The sequence below is a fragment of the Strongylocentrotus purpuratus genome, unplaced genomic scaffold, assembly GCF_000002235.5.
Source record: "Strongylocentrotus purpuratus isolate Spur 01 unplaced genomic scaffold, Spur_5.0 spur5_scaffold_1, whole genome shotgun sequence".
NCBI classification, from domain to species: domain Eukaryota; kingdom Metazoa; phylum Echinodermata; class Echinoidea; order Camarodonta; family Strongylocentrotidae; genus Strongylocentrotus; species Strongylocentrotus purpuratus.
Window position 1 is genome coordinate 7267389 of NW_022145594.1, and position 24054 is coordinate 7291442.

Sequence of the window (24054 nt, forward strand, 5' to 3'; positions counted from 1 at the left end):
AGCTACATGAACATTGTAGAATCTGCAGCTAGATATGAGAGATTTAATTGTTATTCATTAGTTGGAATGCAGAACTGAACAAAGTCTCTCCAAAATACCTTCCTTTAATACCATTTTGCCAATAACTCTCACATACTTATAAGGGTTATACTATGTAACAGCAACAGTTTCGAAATGTGATTGTACAGGTTTGAAAATCATCGCTACGGTAGGTTAATAGTACTTCTCAACCAAAAAATCATTTTCGAAATAGTAGTCATGGAAATGGTTCATTAGATGGCACATATTGTACTACAATACATCTAGGAACCTGCGAACCCTTAAACAAGCCCTTGAGCCCAGCCACAAGAGACTTTGTCATTTGCATCAAATCATACTTATTCCACATTCTAATTTTACTTGTTTGAATATTTGTTTGTGGACCACCCTGAACATGTGGAAGAAAAGCCTGTTTAAAATTTAACAGTAGTACAGAGAGCTGTGATGTTTTGAAAGTGGTGATGGATCCATTTCTGCTTTCATGAAGTTAATTTCATGAAGTAATTTGTGGAACTCAACTTATTTCAGTCAAATGCATCTAGAATGGTCTAGAAATCAAATTTGCTGTTTTTTTAAGTACCAAAATTCCCTTTTAAGTACATATATGTTTATACTATAAAAGTGTATTCCTTTTGTATTTCCTAATCGGCCTTTTCTATCAACTCTGTTATCGCCCTTTTTTTATATATCGGTCACATATTCCTCTAACAAAAAACTGGACAGCTTTTTTTTTTTTACTAATCTTGTGACAAACAATGTAAAGAAAATATCCTAGTATGTGTCTTAATGTTGAAGACAGAATGAGCTATGGTATAATTTCAAGCATCCATGTTTGCTCTTAAAATGACATGCATGGCCCTACATGTACATATGCACATATTTTCTGATCAGTCATGCGCTTGAATGAAAGATGCAGTTTGTCCATTTAATTTCCATTCTGTCCTATAGATTGGTAAAAGCTAAAATAATAATTATTATTTTATTTATAAATCCCTTCTCCCTGAGGATCCTAACCACCAAATAGCATTAATAACCCAAGATGTAACTAACTATGGTCAGTTATCTGCCCATGGCCATGATACTTTGAAATTTCTTTCAATATTTATACAAATAGAGCAAACTAAAGCATAACTTGTTTTTATAATTTCTGTGTGCAAAGTTATTCTTTGCATAATTTTTCTACTTCAAATAAAATGTTTCTCTATTTTGATCCCATTTCCACTCTGTTGCTCTATGTGATAAGGATATTCCTTATGCAAATACAATCTCCTACACATAATGATTGGCCTTTCTTTTAAACGTTATTGGATTTGTGTGTGTGTGGTGAGTGCGCGTTTTTTTGTGGTCACTGTTATGCTTAAGCACAGCACTCAATATAAAATGTTATTCTTTAACTCCAGCATGATTTCATTTGCGTTTCATATATTATTTAATATGTAGAGCCATCCCTTGGCTTTAGTATTTTAAGGAGGGTTGGGGATGATTTGTTTTCCTCACCCCTCTTCTGTTCAAAGTTAATGACTGCGATGGATTAGAACAACCTTTATAGTGACTTTGAGACCAATTTTGTGGACAGTCCATAGCAAGGTTTGGCAAAACTTTATTATTATATAATTGCCATGTCAAATGATAATCATAGCTGGCACTAACATGATATGAATCTTTTTGTTTATACACGGCATCTCAAAAAAATGTGCAACAAGATGTTGATTGGCAACATCTTAAACAGCACTCATTCATCCATTTCGCCAGTAGTGCCGTCTTAGTATCTTCTGAGTACTCTTTATGAATCGTACGGGGATCTAATCTGCAAGTTAGGATTTGTTTTGCTACATGTATATGTGTCATATTTTAGATGTTACAAAGAAAGCATGATGCATGGCATCACCGATAATCATCACTGATACATTTCAAATTGCTATTTCATTAGCAATCTCTGAAATGTCATGAATATATATTAGTTGAAATACATAGTACTAGAACCAAAAGAGAGTGCTCCAAGGAATTTCTGATGCAAATAATTTGTGCTTATTATTTATTCTTTTAAACTTACATGTAAAAAAATCAGGTCCAAGATTCTGGTGAAGTTCATGTTGAGAGTAATTATAAATGTACCATCGGGGCCTACCCTACACTGTATACTGGATAGCTGTGATCTGCAGTTTTTTTTTGTATAGTATATTACTATGGAGGTTCATCTAGCGGTCCTTAAGAGTAGAGTATGATTATCTACACGTCTTTGCAGCTCCTGATTAGATTTTTACCTTCCTTCTCTCTCTCTCTCTCTGTCTACCACTCATCCCTCTTTTTTTCAATTTGCTCCTATTATGTCTTTCTCTTTATGATCGGAAGAGGTTGCGGTATTGTCATTTACATCAGTTTCCTATTTATGTATGAATGCATTTATGATGTGACTCAGAATGAAGTTTTTTTTTGTACTGTCTGCTGAAAGATGGAATGGTGTTCACTCATTCTTGTTCAACATTAAGTTAACCCCTTTGGCTCTCAGCATACAAAATCATGTTTGTGCCTATGTTAAATTGTATGTAACATCAATGGGAGACAAATTTCTGTATTACAAATGTATTATGGAAAATAAAACCAGAATCTTGAAACTTGTAAATGTATTGTAGACTAAGCATGCTTAATTAAATTCCTTTGAATTTTAATTATTTTACATGTTTTTACTGATTGTATCTATTTCAAATTTTTCTTTTGTATAACCCTAACTACAGTCTTCTTTGGAGCCATATGACAGACGTATACAGCTGAAATGGAATTTCCCTTCAACCGTACAATATTTCAGGGCTTATATTTCAGGAATCGGTGTTCGCCCAACGTAGCAGTTGCAGGTACATGTAATAATGCTATGTTTTATTTTATTTACAATTTTACATTTGCCGAAGTCCTTTCCCTGGAGATTATTCAAAGCAAAAGTATGTTCATTAAATGTATATACCTTTTTTCATAAAGTTTTCTTGTGAAATATCATGAGTTTTAGTCAAATTCCCCCCTCCCCCCACCCCTGTTTTTGTTGCTTCTTGCTCCTTTATATTTCAGCTAGCCCATAGACCTACGATATATGTTTAGGTCTTTTTAATTGAAATGAAAACATTGCTTTCTTCAGTCATTAATATGCAACATATGCATTATACACATATTGGGGATATGTTACCCCAAAAATATATAAGAGCAAATTACGTTAATGAAATAAAGTGTGGACGAGAGGCACTGAGCTAAAAAAAAAATTAAAAAAGGAAATGCAATCCAGGCTATGTACTTACAGCAGTAAGAACAGATTTAGGCTTCACTCAAGTCATAATGTAATTATTGTAATGAAGTGTTAAATATAGGGTCTGTGCTTGTAGACTAATAGGGAGCAAGAGAGGGCCATAGCAGAAACAGAAAGTGAATACATTTAAGTCATTTTAAGATATCTAATATCAAATGTAACTTGTCACTTTTTATCTCATAGAGCTACGTTTATATTAACAGCTGTGGTTGTAGTCTTATTCAGGAAATATCATAGGGAATGTCACTAAAATAAAGTCATTTGTTTACTCCATTCACAAGCTTTTAATACCCTATTGTACATCTCAAAGAAATCATGTTCACAATACAACTTTGTAATGAATGCACATTTCAAAAGTTGATGCTCAAGGCCATTGAAATTGCCTGTGTTGCTATGATATCGTTTGGTCAATTGAGACTTACAGCATTCATACATTTATTTTGTATAGGATTTTCCTCAAACTTCCACTGAGTTTTGTCTGTCATTTCTCTGCTATCAAGTTCATCAGTGTTTGTAGTGAATCTTCCCTCTCTTTTAAATACACCTTTTCATTATGATTAACATTTATAGATTCTCTAATGCATTGAACTAGCCTCTTTGCAAGTACACACTTTCATATTTTCATGATTTCAATATTTGTTTTTACATGTATTGTAATGCTGACTCTGATAAAACAGTACTGGAATTGTTATGTACCTACTTTACGTTCACTCGTAAACGTTGTCATAGTCAGGAAGATGACTAGCTACACTATAATCATGATTCTATTAAACTATAACTATGCACATGTAATGTACTGTTTCAATTAAATCTTACTTACAGAAAAAGGACAACAACAAGTGGCACTATTCATGTATTCCTCCAAAGTGCTCATGCCAATCATGCCATAGCTGAACTTTCCTGAAAGACTGAGTCAATGAAAACTCTAAGGTAATTTTTTTTTTAAACTGATAAGTGTCAAAGCCTCACTATATATGCTTTTGTCATGATCTCTTCTTTAGACTATACATAAATGGGGTTACAGCGTAAGAAAACCTTTCCGACGTTTTTAGGAGTATACCCATGAAATATATATTGAGAATAGAATATCCAGTCATATTCTACATACATGTATTTGAAGAGTTATATCTAGGGATTTGATATAATGACATGTTCGATAATGATCAGTTGTTGTACTTGATTAGATGCATTCATTCCTTAAATAAAGGCTTTGTAGCATACATGAATTTGAAATAGAGATCCCTCCTACTTAATTGTTATGTGTATAGAATTCATTTAATTTTTTTTCTTATTCGAGACCTTTTGCAGAACCCCAATAGAATCCATTTGATTTGTTTGCGTGATTGTATTTCACCATCCATGCTATCGTTTTCTTATTTCACTGTGCAGACTTCAACATATGTGCAGCGTTTCAACCGAGAGTCAACACCCTCCATTGTAGTGTTCGGCAGGCTTTTCAATTGGAGTTTGGGCTGATTTCAATCGTAATAATAATAATAATAATATTCAGTTCTTGTATAGCGCATGATATGTTATGAAATAACACCTCTATGCGCTTCCAAAGAGCTTTGGAAATGATTACCCTTTAGCTCCGGCAGCCGTTATCAGGAATAATCCTGCCAGGTACCCATTTACCTCACCTGGGTTGAGTGTGGCAAATGTAGATCAATGTCTTGCTAAAGGACATTAGTGCCGCGGCGGGACTCGAACCGCAGACCTTGTGATCAACAGTCCGGTGACGTATCCACTCGACCACAACACAGGACCACCGCATAGCACTTTATGACTCTGTCTGCTTAAGCATGGTTGTTTCCTGATGCAACATCATCAACACATGCTTAATTTTCTTGCGTAGTGCTCGTATATCCTATATCCTGAGAGTTACTTTTATTTGTGTTACTTATTTGGTCTGATTCACATTTGAACTTCCTGGTTTCTAGTGATGAATTATTGGCCATAATTGTAATTATCATTGCATGTCTACTTTAAGATGTGATGATACAGAAGGGCTACAGCCTAAGCAGCTTCATATGCTTCCAGCCCCCCCCCCAAAAAAACTATTTAAATGAATCACAAGGAGTAGAAAGAGAAAGAGAGAGAGAGATGGGGGGGGGTACTAATATGAAGGGATGGGATGGGGATTTTCAGCTATCAATGAAATTGTTAACTGACATATATTATCATTAATATTTCATTCACATGTTGCAGGAATGTCTGATGTTGAAATAAAATGTACGTGAAGGTACAAGTAACCACATTGTGTAACATATTTCCTAGTGAATGTTACCAAATATGTCAATGTAAAAGTGTTCAAAACGAATAGTCCCACCATTATTGTGGCTTGATAGGTCTGAAACCATGCTCTGTAATTGCCAATATGACAGTATGTGTCTATTTTCATAAAAATATACACAGTGAGAGGGATCAAGAAACACTGTTTCAGTTCAATGTACTATTCATAAAATCGAGATGGAAATCATTATCATTTCTCTGTCTATAACTATCTGATGCTTAGCTCCAAGATTAAGCGTGTAAAAGTAAGTGCAATTTTGTTCTCTTCACACTCCAACCACATTGATTTACTGAGCATGATTCTGCATAAATTGATGAGGAAATGTAACAATACACTATAAAAATGTGTTGAATTTTAAAAAGTTGCCAGTTTCCGAAAAGTAAATCAACTGAAATAGGCCCTACAAGGATATTAATTCCCATTAATTGATGTCTTTGTAATGCATGTTAATTTCTATAATGTGATATCATCACTGTTTATATTTCATACAGAAAATATAGAATACAGAAAATTAATTTCATTTGAAATGAAATAAAATTTAAAAACTATATATATATATATATAATTCAAAATGATAGTGTTAGATAATTTCAGATTGATGAGAATGGATAAGGATTTACGATTTGAATATATATTTCTATGTGAACCTACTAAGATGTATGTACATCGAGTTATTAGATATTTGTCTACATATGCTATGAATGGTTTTTCAAAATGTGATGAAATTCAAATGTACATGTATATATCCATCTTGTTGTTGTTATGGCTTAATAACTTGGAGGACTAGGAGATATAAGAAACGTTGATTAATTACTCTTGATTGATTATTTACTCTTCTTTGCATCGTTCCACTCTAACTGGCAAAACAGCGACAATTAGTAGACACACAAAAAGTATTGCCAAGGCAATTTTATTTCTCTTATCATCCTGTAATGTATTTTTCTCTTCAATGTTTTGCAGTTGCAATGTGCAGAAGTTGGTATTGCTTCCGGTTCTAGGACACCTACCCCCTGAACAACCATTCCCCCAGTGCCCTACCCCCTGGACACCCACACCCGGATAACCACCCTCTAGGACAACTACCCTCCTGACACTATCCTAGGGGGTAGTTGCCTGGGGGAGGGTAGTTTTCCGGGGGTAGTCGTCCTAGAGGGTGGTTGCCCTAGGGGGTAGTTGTCCTAGGGGTAGATTTCCTAGAGGATGGTTATCCGGGGTTGATGTCCAGGGTCGGTGTCCGGATACGATTACTTTCCATGAATGAATCTAAATGAGCAAATTATCATGCAGTATCATGAATTTCAATTGTTCTTTTGCAGGGAACATTTTAATTTATATCATAGCTAGCCAGTTCTGAAATATCCTCGATTACAAATTACCATGCTCAAAAGTTGGAAATTATACATGTAGTTTTTGTTTTCATTTTTGATATTGTATAAAATAGCGTATGCAAGGGTTGTCCAAATCGCATCACAAGTATACAACCGTTTATTTAAAATTAACATTCATATGTGTTTTCTGGAATAAAGTTTGTTATTTTGTATTATTGTCCATTTCATTCAATTTTCACCAACTTATTTGTTCAATATTTCTACTTTTCCTCAGAACATGTGTTGTGAAGTTTGAATATTCCTTGTCGGTTTCATTATGCCATGAAAATAAGCTCATAAATGTAAATGCCCTTTTTGCCCTCCTTAACGATTTTAGATATACAGTTAACACATGAATTATTCATACCCCTTTGTATATTTGATTTTTTTTTTCTTTTTTCTTGTGTTTTTCGTTATTCAAGAATAAAAGGTCCACTAAGGGTAAATTATATGTTGGCTTTAATATATTACATTCTCAAGAAATGTAAATCGGAACAAATCAATTTTTTACATACTAATTTAAAACTTGGTAAGGGTATAAATAATTTGTTCAATGTACATGTAGTGTAACATGTTTCAAAGGAATGGAAGTTTGATTTGAGTGTGCATTCGTGTTAGGGAGGAGAGAGAGAGAGCCGGGAGGGGGGGGGGGGGGGGGCACCAGTATTTTTTCGCCACTTTTTCAGAGAAAGGCAGGCACCTTGGGTTCATTTAAGTAAAACATTTAATGCTGCTTCCTGGAAATTGAATGCATATACGTAAGAACTGTTTTTTTCTAGAGTTTTGGAAGAATTATTATATTCGGGTTAGTGCAGCCTAGACAACCAACATCACAGGCACGTACATACGTTTGGCATTTCAATTTCTACTGTTTGTAGCCATGAAGGCGTTAACTTTGTATATATATATTAGTTTTATGCTCTTGTGACTCAAAACAGAATTTCACGTTGACTAAATTATGATAGAATATGTGATTGAATAAAATCACCAATCATTTTAATTTCACTCATTAATTTTCTTATTGCCTTTTTCTTTATAACATGTATGAATATGATACAAAGAAACGGTGTTTAAAACAAATTATTATAAAGTATTTGCCATCACCTGGGCCATGGACATAAAATTATAATTAAAAAAGTAGGCTTATATGCATCTTCTCTTTGTGTTTTGAAGAACATTCTTCAGAGAAATACACATGACATGAGATCATGATTTATCTCTATACATCTCGCAAGTTTCACCTGCTTTGTTTAGTTATTTCCATTGTGGATGTAAGACATCATAACTCCCTATAGGAGGTGACATCATATTTTGTAACCCCTTTCATATTCACATCTTAAATATATACGGGCTAGTATCGCTCCACCTGGTAGACCAATAATATTGCTATAAGAACATGACACCTCGAAACTGGACCTGTATAGTTGTGAATATGCAATATCAATAAAACATATCATCTGCTTCAAAGTATGAACCACAACATATTTTCAGCACAGGACCACAGTACATGACTGTACTTACAGAGGCAAACAAACCTGGCCACGTAATTCAACAGGGCATATTTGTGTTTCATGCGTAAGGGTGTGGCACTAGCTTAATTTGGCTTAGCGGCAGTGTATATCACATGTAGTTGCTCTAACTCGGATGTATCACTCCTGATCCCATCAAAACGGACAGAGTAGAGTGTAATGAGCATGCAATCTTCTGCCAAGAAACGTTTCATGAATCAGGATACGGTAAGATTACTTATCCTAACCCTATAGGCTTGAATAGTTCATGGTTACAAAATGCGACCCGGCTGCTAAGTAGGGGTGTGGTTGTATAACTTACCCCCAAGTGCATTCATTTCATTATTTTTGCCCGCCCCTCCCCTCAGTGTTATTTAGGGTACGCATATTTGTGTTCCCAGCACCCCCCCCCCCCGTCAGAAGAAAAGAGTTGTGTGTAAATTCAATACGGCCGGGTAGATCTTTTTTCTTTGTTATACAAGCCTTTTAGCACCCCCCCCCCCCCTCTTTCAGCAAAAGTCCAGTGTGTAAAGTCAATACGGGCAGATCTTTTTCTTTGTTATACGATCGAGCCGGAGATTTGGGAACACGCATGCGATACCTCCGTTCCCGGAGGGGGGGGGGGTATTCGTTACGACTTAATTTACTGCAGTAAAACTAAATATAAAAAAATATGATGAATAAGTATAAGAAAAATGAATTATGAACTACCAATTACCCCGGACCAATATCAACGAAATTTAAGAATCCCCATTACACCATCACCATCGTTATCATCATCGCCCCCTCCCCGTTTCTGTCTGTCTCTCTCTCTCTCTCTCCGTCTCCCGAGACGGTAGTCAACATAAAGAATCTCGACTTTTTCATTTTTGGGATGAGAAAGATATCATATTAGTCGCGTATTAACGCAAGTTTGATTGGCATTGATGAACAAATTATAATCACCGTAGTCGTCCAAGAAATGTTCCAGAAATTTGTGAAATGCCGCTATTTAAAATATATATACATTAGCATTTTTTTTTCTTGCTTTCTGTCTTTCTTTCTTCTTGTGGTTCTTTCTTTTTTCCCCTTCTTCGTCGTCTTCTTCTTCTTCATTAAGCTAAGACAATAACATGCACAATAAAATTGTACAATGTATCTATGATGACTTGGTAGTCAACGTTTGATATGGTACATTGCTGCCGATATTGCTAAAGTCTGACTTTTCGTAACGCTTCGTAATGAAAAGTTCAGATAATGCTTACATGGTAAACAATCCTGAAAAGAAGACTATAAGCTACTGATCATAGTTTAATTTCTTTATTTGCTTTAGTTGCAAAAGAGTCGTAGAGGGCTTTTTCCACTTTGGGCAGCGGTGCAGAGTCTCGTAATTCTGTCGCTGTACAGTTTAAAATAAAATATCCGAAGAAACTGAGCAAGACCCCTTACTTTTCTTAAAATTTGCCTTTTTAATTGACAGTAGGTGAGATAATTTAGTTTTGCAGATAGATATTTAGGAAATTGTCGCACATCATTATTAATAATGAGTAATAGCAATCTATCTTTATCTAAAACTGCATGCGTATTTATGATTTCATTCATACACCTGCATGGCTGCCGTAATTTGTACTTTTCCATTTTTTCTTTTTGTCGCCATGAACAGGAGAGGATTAAAACTTGTCTATTTAATTCATTTGAAATTAATTCATTTGAAAGATTGTTTCATGCCTATATGTGGTGCATGGTGTCAAATCTGCAAATAATTCAACGTAATTATTTTCCATTTGTTCAATCATCATTGTTCATTCTTGTTTTAGAATTTGGTCGTCGTCTTCTTTGTTACCTTTTCTTTAGCCAATATCAAAATGTTTTCATGAATCTTTTACCAAAACTATCTCATTGAAACTAAAGATAAACCTATATCTATAATTTTGACCCCAAACCTATCCATAACTCTTATAACATAACTTTTATACGCTAACACCCTAAACTTAGCCACGAATCGCCAATTTTGCTCTAACCCCCACCAATTCCATAGCTTATTCATAGGCCCCGACCCTAAACCAGACGGTATAAACCAAATTATGAATAAAATAATCATAACCCTGTTCAAACTTTGAACTTAACCTATACAAGTAACCATACCACTAAAGCAGTTTATAATATTTGTAATATCATGTTTGACTTTTAATAGCAAACAAAAACAAGTGATTTGTTTTTCTTCTATTTTTTTAAATATAATCTGTTCGTATTCTTTTTCTAAATTAGGGCTTGTTTGGATTTCTCGCCTTCCAACCTATTTGTATATTTATGTGTATGTTTTATTTAACTCAGTATGTAAATCATGTTAATATATAATGTATGTTTCTTTGTAAAATTGTGATTGCTTTTTATATGCACGGTCATGCCGAAGAACAGCCATTGGATGAAGTATGTCACCGTACTAAAATGAAATAAACAAACAAACAAACCCCAATCTTTGAACAACAGACATACCCACTAATATGCTTGAAGTGGACGTATAGGAGGAGGGGCGTTTTATTTAGAAAACCACGTAAACCCACTATTGGGACATCACTGCAGAATAATCAACCATCCATAATTATGAATTGGGTCGTTGTCAGGAATAGGGTTAGGGGTAGGATACGGTTAGGAATATGATTAGGGTTATGACCAGGGAGGGGGTTATAGGACTAGGGTTAGGGCTAGGGTTAGGGTTTGGACTAGGGTTAGATTTAGGACTAGGGTTGGGTGAGAGTTAGAGTTAGGACCAGGATTTGGGTTAGGGTAAGGACAAGGGTTGTGGTTACAATCGGGGTTACAACTAGGCTTACTTTCAACCAATCAGCTCTTTTTGGATGACCAATAAATCCAGCTTTCCAAAGTGGAACAATAGGCGAACAATAATAGATGAAGATTGACCTCTTTATCCAATCTATTTCACACTAAATGCAACTTTTTATGAAATATGCTTTCAGTTTACATTTGACACATGCAGTGGCGGATCCAGGGTGGAAGCCAGGGGGGGGGGGGGGGCGGCACCGTCCCTCACCCCTGAAAAAAAAAGGAAAAAACACAATGTGTAACCACAATTTTACCTTAACCATAATTTAACGCCCCCCCCCCCCACACTAATTTCTCACGAATTGGACCCCCATCCTCTCCGGCGGCTGCATCCGCTCCTGGACAAAGATATATGTATTGCCCCCTTAACACATATCCAACACACATCATCATCCCCCCCCCCCCCCCACCTCCCCTCTCCGGCGTAGAAGAGAGACTTGATCAAATATTGAAAAGAAAAAGAAAAGGACAAGAATAAACAGAGGAAAAAGGGGAAGGGAATGTGAAAAGAAGATGCTACGACACCCTACCGCCCGCTCCAATTCGCTCCAGTGCACTCAAACTCACGCTCTTGCTATGCTACATCACTGAAAGCCCTCATTACAACATACAGTGCCTCAAACTCACTTATACACACAGTAAGGGAAACAAACGTGCAAACTAAACACGTCTAAACAATAAAATAAAGCACAAATTAAACAGACTTTGTTTGGGCAATCCATGATTATATCCTACAAAATCTGAGAACAAATTGGGTTGTATGACACATGCTCATACCAAAATTGCTCAACAATAGTTTTCTACACTAACTGAAATCCTAACTTCAACCCTGGACCCATACCATTTCTAACCCTAAATTTTAACTAAATAAAAATCAAACCTGAACCCTAACCCAAAATTTTTCATTAAAAAAAAGCCTAGAGCAAATGTCAAATCACTGCAAACTGACCATCGTGCTCCTGAAATCATATTAACTACATGGCAATCTTTCTTCATTAGGCTATTATATTTCAGCATAACCTACATATAATAAACTGATTGCATACTTTGAATGATATATATATTGCAGTATTATCCTAAAATAAAAATAGAATTTCTCATCAAAATAATACATTTAACAATATAATACACAGGTCATATATATATATATATATATATATATGTATATATATATATATATATATATATATATATATATATATATATAGCCTAATACAGAAGCTATACTGTAAACATCTTTAAAACTTTACATGCAATCATTGTTACACATTTAAACTTTAAAAGGCATAACTGCAGTCAGGTATTATCCCAAAGTATGGATGGGGCATCACCTGAAACATAGCACATCAGGTAATAAGGCCAGGCAAAGTAAATAATAAGTAGGAAGTGGGCGCTTGATCACATTTGAATACAAACAACTTACCTAGATTTTAACTAGTGGGTTACCGAAAAAAAGGAAACCATCAAGGAATTTAGATGATGACCAAGGACTTATAATTGTCACCTCTCATATGTTTAGTACAGTACTAAACTTTTGGAGGGGATAACTTCGAGGAACTTGTACAATGGTGATCATCTTGCTATCTCTCAACGCAATATTAGAGAAAGCGAAAAAACTGGTTGGGCAAGGGTTTACCAAATTGTGCATGAGCTATAAGATACTTCATGTTTGTATAAGGGATCTTATTTGGTTATTGTGTACATGCAAATGTAACAGAAATAGTATGGTTGAATGCTCAATCCTTCAACTGAGAGAAACTAAATGAGCAAATACATGTACTGGATATAGCATAATTATATGAAAGTTAACCATATAATCATATGTATTTACATGTATATGTACATACGATGAGATGGTTTCATGTTGCAATGCCCAAGGTTATTTGTTAACACTTTGTATATCTATGATTAGTGATATTGTATTCAGACTGATGAAAGAGAACCTTTTAAGCACACCATAACCTGTAAAACACTACATAAGAACATAAGGATGACACCATGTATACTTCTATCATGTTCAAACCACAGCTAGTTAAGGTATATGGTTGAAAACTATACTGCATTATACTGCTATACTATCCTCAATGATATACACACAAGCATCACAAAGAGGTGGCAGAAAAATATATTAAATCAAGAATTAAATAAGGTTGCTTCCAAAATCAAAGAGGGTGATTGTCCTCTAAAAAATGTTAAATTTGGAAATTGTATTGCTTTATTAAGGCTTATTTTGTTCATTCAATTACCGGTAATGGGAAAATCTACACAAAACAACGAAAAGAAAGTAAACAGCAATGAACAATGAAATATAGGTTTGCTAGCATTGCCAAAAGATATTACACATAGAGTATTGATTAGAAGGAGTCAATGATAGGATTCCCTTAGTTACCAAGTTGTTGATAATACTAAAAAAGTTGAACACATTCCCCAGAATTTGGATTTGCATGTAATAGGAAAATACCTCAAAATCACTCTATATGATTTTAGGATATTTATGGTTGAAAAAAACTTGGTTAAAGTGTATCAGGTTATGCACACACATGCATGTACATGAATATACTACCCTTAAAAGACACACCTGTTAGGACAATGTTAATTGAATATGAGCATGACCACATCTCCAACTAGCAACTTTCATTGCCAATTGCTAATTTTAAGGATGCATATACTTGTTATCCCTTTGGCAGCTCACTAGGAAGCTATACTGGGATGGTAGGTGAGGCATGACTACAAGGAGTGTCATGAATTGCTAATGGTACAAAGCACTTGTCAATTTACAGTAATATGCTAAGTCCAGTGCAATACAAGCTAGTAGCTATATGATGTGCACTGCATCATTCTGATGGATGAGCAGCCTCCTGATTGGTTATTCCTGTTGCATGATGCTACATGTAGCTACATAATTGCTTTAACTCAAATGAGCTGAATATTATGCATCCATCTGCACTCTATATAGCACTGGCTTTTGTAAAATCTGTAGTTTTTACTAGTTTTACACACAACATTAAAGTTATACTTAAAACTTTGTGTAGCTACAATACCATACAATATTTAAAGGGATCCGGTAACTTTGTCTCAGATTCTGAAACAAAATTCTGGATTTAGCTCATGCTGCAATGATAATTATAGACCTTTAGGTCAGTCAGGAACCCCAGGACTTTTACAAGCCGATCGCCTGTCTGATTATCAAGATATTTATGATTGGAATTACAAATTTTGAAAACCGTTTGCTAAACTGTTTTCATAACACTACAATCTATTGGGGGAAAAGAGTATGGTAAACCGATCACTCAAAGATTTTTAATTCTTTGAGGTACTTCTTGATCATTTTGAAGCGCAATTTTTTTAGGACTTCAATTTAACACCATATCACAGACACTGATAGCACGTAGGGCCGTGTATCTCAGATTTAACATTGTTAAACGATCCCTTTATTAGAACAAGCACATGATTCCAACAAGAGGGAAATTGGTTTGCAGTAGCAGTTACAAAAATTGCCCCAAAAACTGTAGTAAAAAATGAGAAGTAGAAGATATGCAATATTAAGTACATCCACTTAAATATATAGCAAAGTGCCTCATTATTACCCACTGGCTTTGGCCAGGCCGTATCAAGACAACCACCCCCCAGGAAAATAACCACCCGGATCCACCCTGATAAGAAGTTGGTTTTTATAAAGACAGATTTTAAAACTTTTATTTTGGGGTATCCTTGGGGGTCATTGTCCTCAGGGGGGGGGGGGGGTATTGTCCTTGGGGGTAATTTTCTGAGGGGGTGATTGTCCCGCTGGTAATTGTCACTCCTGATATAACTATGTCATTATGATAGGAAAGAAAAAAATATTTATTAGAGTTCATATTTCTTTTGCAGGGTACTTGACGTTTTTCTGTAAATCGGCATCTTTGTTGTAATGTGGGCTTCTTCACAAGGAAAGTGTCTGTTCTGCTAGATACTCCATCGTTTGGTTCAATTCCCCTTGTAACTTCTGAATTAAATTTCTGCAGACCTTCTCATTTCATGTTTGTTTACACATGGTTGTCTTTCTCTAGACCCTCCTACAGGTGTACTTGGTCATCATCATTTCAGAAAAACCAAGAGCCATGCCGTTAGCCTCTGCCAGGTCCCTCTCAGTGCATGTGTCAAGCAGCATCACCTTGTACTTGATGGGATCCCATATGGAATCTGTTGGTTTGAGAAAAAAGAACAGAGTTTTCATTTGATTTCTGGTCTCAAGATCAGTATGAACAATGACAACAGTTATGTTTCTTTGTGTAGGATTCATTAAAATGTCTATAAAATATCTAACAGATAAAATGTGAAAATCATTCTTTGTTTCAATTATCTTTATCTAGGAAGGGTGTTTCCAACACATGTTTCAAACTAGCAGAATACATCTAAACCATGCTATGGTTATGCAATTCACTTTTAAATGTTATATATTCCTTGTAATTGTTTTTACAAAGAGATGTTTGGAAAGGTATATTAAACATTTTTGTAAGGCTGTCCAAAATTTACACTGCAGTTTGAATAAACTGAAAAAGCACAAGAATTGGTTACTACATGAGTGACATTTTATGGTTATTTCTTAAGTAACCCTTTACCTGTTAATGCATAACATCAAAAGACAACAATATGAACAAGGAACAAAATAATTCGCAACACTAAACGATTTTTATATTCAGTATGTTACATTACCATATTTAAAAAAAATACATATTACTACAAAATGTAATAGAATAATAGGGCGATTCAAGACAGTTGCGAAATTTGCAACTGATATTTGCAATTGATTGCAACTCAACTTTGTTGCCACGCCCACTAGTCTCCTAAATTTCCTAGGATTTTGTTAGGATTAAAGTTTTAAGAAATATTAAGAATTAACTATAGCTTTTATTCTTCCCTCTATCTCTCTCTCTCTCTTACTATTAGGGCATTGCTAGAAAGTTCAGTTGCGATCAATTGCAAATTCGCAATTATGCGCAAGACTTATGCTAAGTATGTGCACAATTTATTCCAAACTTATCTTGGATATCATATTACAGTAGGTGTACAATGGATCTCTTACAATACTGATAGCATACTATTTTACTACCAACAAGTAACCAATTTTTTAAAAGTTTGCAAATGAACTGGGTCACAGAAATCTTTAGATTTTGAACATACAGTAATACGTTGATTGTAGTTTTTTTTTGAATAAATAGACTTGGGCACTGATTTAATTAAAGTATTGATTATTCATCTAACAAAAAAACAAAATTTAGTAACAAAGATAGTACACATAGCTATCTCTTTATGGAATCTGCTTTGCTTTCAAAAATTACATGCCAATTGAGAAAATATAATGTAGCTATCAAAAAGGCTTTTTAAAAAGAGGATGCATGGTAAAATAATGGCCATCTCCCATCACTCTAATTATATAAAATCATATGTCTTTGTTAACTGCCTCCTTAAAAAATCATTTCATTCCCCTGTTATGACTAACTGTATTCAGACTATTGAGAAACAATAATACAAAACAGGTAAATGTAATAGCTCATTGCAAAGTAAACATGTATAAGTTTAAAACAAATTAAAAATGGTCATGAGCATACTAGTACATTATGTTCCGGAGGCATACATTTTTAAGTAGGTATTCATTGAAGAGCTAGAGTACATGCAGCAGGTAATAGACCATCAATAAAAAATAAAATGGTTAAGATGATGGGGCAGGAGTCTGAAATACCCTCATCTTTTCTAAAGTCCAACGTTTCCTAGTAATTAAAATCTATCTACATATACATGTACATACTACATACCTCATAGATTGGCTGCTAGTGGTATACTGGATCATCTTGATCTACCACGTTGTCAAAGGATAATCAAAGCCTCTTGTCCCAGTCAGTGGAGTACACATGTATGCAGTTCTTTCTTCATCTTGACAGTCACCTTGTGCCGCCTCTGCCTTAATAGTGACCAAGTATCTGCCTGCTCCTCTGGAAATGAATATGTGTTTTGAGAATAATCAAAATATATCAAATATTTAACATATCATACACAATACAGGATCACAAGAAGTACATATTCGTATAATATTTCAGTACAGATGTGTAATTTATTGATCAATATGTCTACATGCTACACCAACTATCGAAAATTACTTTGACAAAGCTAAAGAAATTCATGTCACGTATGCAAATTATGATATTAACATCTTCCAATAAACTTTTGCTAAAAGCATCTCAAAGATGTGATACATTGTACGAGCAACAGTGTGTATATATATGCATCAGTGATAATAACCCTGAATTATGTTGCTCTATGATCTTGGTAACAAACTTTTTCAAATTCAAAAACGTTAAAGCAAAATTGAAATTCATGACTGATAACAGGTATACATGTATCATTCGTTAGTTTGTTCATGCATTTATTTATAATGTATCCAGGGGCGGATCCAGCCAGCAGCAGGGGAGGGGGCCAAAGAGGGGGCCCAATTCATGAGAGAATATTTAGCGGCGAAAAAGCCAGCCAGTGAATAAGGGTGGAGGGGGGGGGGGGAAGAGGAGCAATAATTGTTTTTCTTCTTTTTGGCTCCCGAAAATTGGAAAATCGCGCCGGTCAATAATTGATGATTTCAATAAAAAGATATTCAAAATCATCTGAATGAGTTTAATGCCATCTCTATACAGTAATGTTAGGTGAATCTGAATTTAACATACATGTAGCAACACCACCACCCCTTCAAAACATACATTTGGATTGGATAAAAGTATAACCTTGTTTATTGAATAATTTGTGACTCCATGTTTCAGAGGAAGCTAGAGAATGAAAATTCAAGAGTATCAATATATCCATCATTCACATTACCGGTAGATGGTCTACTGAGGTTCCTTGAGTTAGTGTATAAAACTTCATAATATGTCCTAATTTGGAATTTACATGTAAATCATCTGAATAATATTCACATTTTGAACTTACTATTTACAAGCTCCATTACAAGATTAATGTTCTTGAAATATTAAATGATCATTACCTTGATAAGCCCAATGTCACATATATTTTTAGTGGGAAATACATTTGAGAAACATTATGAAAAACTGGAGAAATGCATGTGCAGGTACTAGAATTTATGTTATCCTTGTTCATATTAGTATTTATTTAAAAAAAAAAGTATAATAACTAAAAGAGGTGCAATATGCAGATGACAGTCACTTCTATATTTTTCAGAGAAGAATCATCTGTGAAATATATTTTGGAAGAATTAGGCAGATTTGGAAGCATTGCTGGCCCAGTGCTCAATAAAGATAAAACAATTTTGAAATGGGTGGGCCCTACTCAGCATAAATGAAACTTTCAAGCGTTTGGCCTTCTTTGGAAAGATGGCTGTATCAAATACTTAGGAGTTTATATAGACACAGACCTAGATTTAGTGGTGAAATTAAGTTGGGAAATGAAATTAGAAAAGATACAGAGAATAGTAGACAATTGGCGGAAGAGAAAACTTACAATTATAGAAAGAGTTCTCATAATTAAGACATTGCTTATTAGTCAAATAGTTCATCTGATTATGTTTTGCTCAGTACCAAATTTATATTGTAAAAAAAAATAGAAAAGATTAAATACAATTTTGGAAGGAATTCAAAAGTTGACAAAGTGAAAAGAAAAATGATAGTTAGAGATTATACTGATGATGGAATAAGAATGATTGATTTTAACAAGTTAATACATAGTTTCAGGTTGAAATAGGCTTGGAAGAATAGTTGATGACACAGAAAGTTATTGGAAAGACTTTGCAATGTTATATTTCCAACCATTAGGAGGTCTCAACGATTTACTTTTGAATTGTACTGTCGAAACATGATAGAAAAAATATTTTGTCGGCAAACTGCCAAGGTTTTATTTAGAAATTATGAAAGCCTGGTCATATATAATGATATTGTGAAACAGGATTATATTCATTTGGATAATCAGATTTATGGTATAATAAATATAGGCCTATTACGCATGAAAAACAGCCAATCTTCTATAGAGAGTGGTACCTACATGTGAGTAACATAATCTTTGTAAAAGATATTTATATCGATGACAAAATTGATAACAACCATTGAAAATTAAAAATAAAAAGCAAAAGTGACAGCACTGTTTTTGTTTTGTTTTTATTTGAGAAATGCAATACCAAAAGTTTGCACTGATATTCTGATAACTTAAAAGAATCTATTTTGTTAGAAAATCCCACTATACAAATTGGTAAAAAGGAAAAACGAATGGAATTTGTGTCAAGTAGGGTATTTTATCATATTCTAGCAAGGGACAAACTTAATTGATCATTTAAAGTGGAAAAAGATCTTCCAAAGAAATTTGATGAATGTAAAGGAACTAAATTGAAACAATTTGATTTTAAGACAATTTATAATTGATTCCTGTAAAAAGAATGTTTTTTTATGGAATTTAGTAATTCTGATGTAGATCTAATGTGAAACATGTAACTGTAGAGAAGATTTATTCCATGCTTTTTTGAACTGTGAAATGAACATGCCCTTCTTTGAAAAATTAATGGAAATGATAAAGCATGTCTATAAAGTAGATATTGATTTTTATATCGGTCTTTTGTAAACAAACAATTTGGAAAAAATATTGATGATATTGTTAAAAAACTTTGAAAACAAATTAGTTTTCAATGGCGACCTGCCGTAGCAACAAACAGAGTAGACAAAAGATTTAACTATGTTTCGTTGACGATGTATTTTTCGTCTTCTTTGTGAATGGCAATCATACACAAACTGCATTGCACCTACATGTAGGCCTACAGTACATCCACTTACCCGTACAACACACTGTCACTACAGTCAGTCTCTTCATAGACTCTACTATTACTAGTATAGAGCAGTCAGTGGACATATTAGTATTACTATTAGGGACTTTTAATTTGACACGTACTATTAGTGGCACTGCTCGTGTACATAGTGGACTTTATAAATCTTTAAGGTACTTTTAAAAGGACGTCACACGTAGCAGTCCACTATTTCAACATGCAAAAGTCCATATTGTTTATAGCAGAACAACCAACAACGATATCACACTCTTCGGACACTCTGAACTTAGTGAAGCTTTTGGTCTATTAATCAGTCGAGCTCGAGCTACATGCAGTGCTAGGTGCACTCCCATTCATAAACTAGTACTACAACATTATTTTACAAGACAAAGAGGTTGTCAAGATGGGAATCCTGTACGAACTAAACAACGACTCGATTGGTATTTGCAGATTAGCATGATTAGTGAGCTAAGCTACGCCACGCCTGGCCTAGCCGCCCTGGCACGGCCGGAGCACCAGGCTATCTGGCCTCTGCTAGTATTCACTACTAGTACTAGTACTAGAGCCAGTGCTAGAGGCTGTATATATATGTAGTTACATACTGCGGGCCGCGGGCAGAATCACATAGTTCCGAGGGCCAATTAATGATTAAAACGAAAATTATGCTTCTTGTTGGTAAATCAAAGGAAAAACAGAAACAAATCTTACCTTAAAACAGCGTAGACTAGAGATTTTTCACGGCTTATGAAGTTGTGCGTCACGGGTCGGTACTGAGTAACCAAGTCAGGTGATAACAACATTCTCTAGTCTAAACATACGCAGACGCTATTTGTGACATTTAGCTGATCAGGTGTACCAAAAGTGTAAAAAGTAAAGAGTAACTCCATCTTCAGTATTCAGTACTATATATATATACATAAATATATATATATATCTATTCATATTTGTCAGGTAATATGCCAGGGCTGGAAAGTGAATTCCTGCTAGAAAACAAAACAAAAATTAATAATTTTGTTTTAGTTCTGTTCTCGATAAGGGACGTTTTGTCATCTACACATTTCTCGTTTACGTGTCGTTTTGCATGGGGGGGGGGGGGGGGGGGCTGTAAGAATTTAAGGACAGGATATTAAACAGTTATTTCGTATACCTTCCTAATAGAGTGACCACCCCTTTGTTCTAAGCGATTCAAAAGAGGGAGGATGGAGGGACCCCTATCCACATCCTCTATAGCCCGTTGGTCCCCTATGACCCCCTTTTCTTATGTTAATTGAAAGCTGATTTGAGGCTATAAGAGTTAAATTATTAGAAATGAAATCGTTATTTGTTCCACCTTTCTTATGTAGTGATGAAAAAGGTTGGTAGATCGTTTCTATGGTGTGGGGGGGGGGGGCGGAGCAAACCCTAGCCCAATTTTTCTATATACTTCAGCTGCTGTTTTTAGTATATAGGCCTACAAAGATTTTAGTGATGATTAAAATCATGTATTTATATTCAAACAATATATATTATAATAGGTATTGCCGGTGCTAGAAAGTGAATTTCTGTCCGAAAACTAACACACCTTTTCAGAAAGCATACCTATAGATCAAAAGACTATTTTCAGTTAGTCTTTGATTTGAGAACAGAATCTCAATAGGGGCATTTTAATATTCACATTTCCCCTGTTTTGGGGTCGGGAGGGGGTACGGGATGTTAGAGTTGAATTACTAGAAATGATATCGTTATTTGTTCCGCCCTTCTCATGGAGTGATGAAACATGTGGGCAGATCGTTTCTATGGTGGTGGGGGGGGGGGGGGGCAAACCCTGGATGATTTGTTTCTATATATTTCAGCTGCTGCTTTTAGTATATTACTCTGGTGTTGATTATGTTATATAATATATATTTGATAGGTATAGTGACAGTGCAAGAAAGTAGATTCCTGCCAGAAAACTAAACAAAATGTTTCAGAAGGCTTAAGATGCCTAAATCAAAAGACTAATTTTAGTTAGTCTTTGATTGAGAACAGAATCTCAATAGGGGCATTTTAATATTCACATATCCCCTGTTTTGGGGTCGGGAGGGGGTACGGGATGTTAGAGTTGAATTACTAGAAATGAAATCGTTATTTGTTCCACCATTCTTATGGAGTGATGAAACATGTGGGCAGATCGTTTCTATGGTGGGGGGGGGGGGGGGCAAACCCTGGATGATTTGTTTCTATATATTTAAGCTGCTGCTTTTAGTATATTATACATATACTCTGGTGCTGATTATGTTATATATATATATATATATATATATATATATATATATATAATATATTTGACATGTATAATGCCAGTGCAAGAAAGTAAATTCCTGCCAGAAAACTAAACAAAATTTTTCAGAAGGCATAATATGCCTAAATCAAAACCTAAATCAAAAGACTAATTTCAGTTAGTCTTTGATTTGAGAACAGAATCTCAATAAAGGACTTTTAAATAATCTACATTTTCCCCGTTTTGGAGTCGGATTGGGAGAGGGTGGGGGCTGTTAGAGTTGAATTACTAGAAATGAAATCGTTATTTCTTCCACCCTTCTAATGAAGTGATGAAACATGTGGGCAGATCGTTTCTATGGTGGGGGGGGGGGGGGGGGGGAGTAAATCCTAGATAATTTTTTTTAAAATATATATTTCAGCTGCTGCTTTTAGTAGATGGTGTTGATTAGGTTATATATATATATATTTATTTATTTATTTGACAGGTATAGTGACAGTGCAAGAAAGTAAATTCCTGCCAGAAAACTAAACAAAATGTTTCAGAAGGCTTAAGATGCCTAAATCAAAAGACTAATTTCAGTTAGTCTTTGATTTGAGAACAAAATTTCAATAGGGGCATTTTAATATTCACATTTCCCCTGTTTTGGGGTCGGGAGGGGGTAGGGGATGTTAGAGTTGAATTACTAGAAATGAAATCGTATTTTGTTCCACCCTTCTTATGGAGTGATGAAACATGTGGGCAGATCGTTTCTATATATGGTGTGGGGGGGGGGGGGCAAACCCTGGATGATTTGTTTCTATATATTTCAGCTGCTGCTTTTAGTAGATGGTGTTGATTAGGTTATATATATATATATATATTTATTTATTTATTTATTTGACAGGTATAGTGACAGTGCAAGAAAGTAAATTCCTGCCAGAAAACTAAACAAAATGTTTCAGAAGGCTTAAGATGCCTAAATCAAAAGACTAATTTCAGTTAGTCTTTGATTTGAGAACAAAATTTCAATAGGGGCATTTTAATATTCACATTTCCCTGTTTTGGGGTCGGGAGGGGGTAGGGGATGTTAAAGTTGAATTACTAGAAATGAAATCGTAGTTTTTTCCACCCTTCTTATGGAGTGATGAAACATGTGGGCAGATCGTTTCTATATATGGTGGTGGGGGGGGGGGGGCAAACCCTGCAGTATGGATGATTTGTTTCTATATATTTCAGCTGCTGCTTTTAGTATACATATACTCTGGTGTTGATTATGTTATATATATATATTTATATATATATATAATATAAATTTGACAGGTATAGTGACAGTGCAAGAAAGTAGATTCCTGCCAGAAAACTAAACAAAATGTTTCAGAAGGCTTAATATGCCTAAATCAATAGACTAATTTCAGTTAGTCTTTGATTTGAGAACAGAATCTCAATAAAGGACTTTTGATAATCTACATTTTCCCCATTTTGGAGTCGGATTGGGAGGAGGTGGGGGCTGTTAGAGTTGAATTACTAGACATGAAATCGTTATTTTGTCCACCCTTCTTATGGAGTGATGAAACATGTGGACAGATCGTTTCTATGGTGGGAAAGGGGGGGGGGGGAGCGACCCTAGATGATTTGTTTCTATATATTTCAGCTGCCGCTTTTATACGCATATTCCAGTGTTGATTAGATTATACATATATATTTATAACATATATTTGACAGG

General features: G+C 34.8%; 2 long non-coding RNA genes across 2 annotated transcripts; one reads left to right on the top strand and one right to left on the bottom strand.

Annotated features, from left to right (window-relative positions):
* The first annotated feature begins 2751 nt into the window (after positions 1-2751).
* Positions 2752-4822, top strand: LOC115920882. The gene is made up of 3 exons (XR_004062592.1): positions 2752-2891; positions 4154-4261; positions 4721-4822. It is a non-coding gene; the product is annotated as an uncharacterized LOC115920882 (long non-coding RNA).
* A 10230-nt stretch (positions 4823-15052) lies between these two features.
* On the bottom strand, positions 15053-20932 carry LOC115920883. The gene is made up of 3 exons (XR_004062593.1): positions 20819-20932; positions 17118-17294; positions 15053-15504 (listed from the first exon to the last, which is right to left on the bottom strand). It is a non-coding gene; the product is annotated as an uncharacterized LOC115920883 (long non-coding RNA).
* Between the last annotated feature and the right edge of the window lie 3122 nt (positions 20933-24054).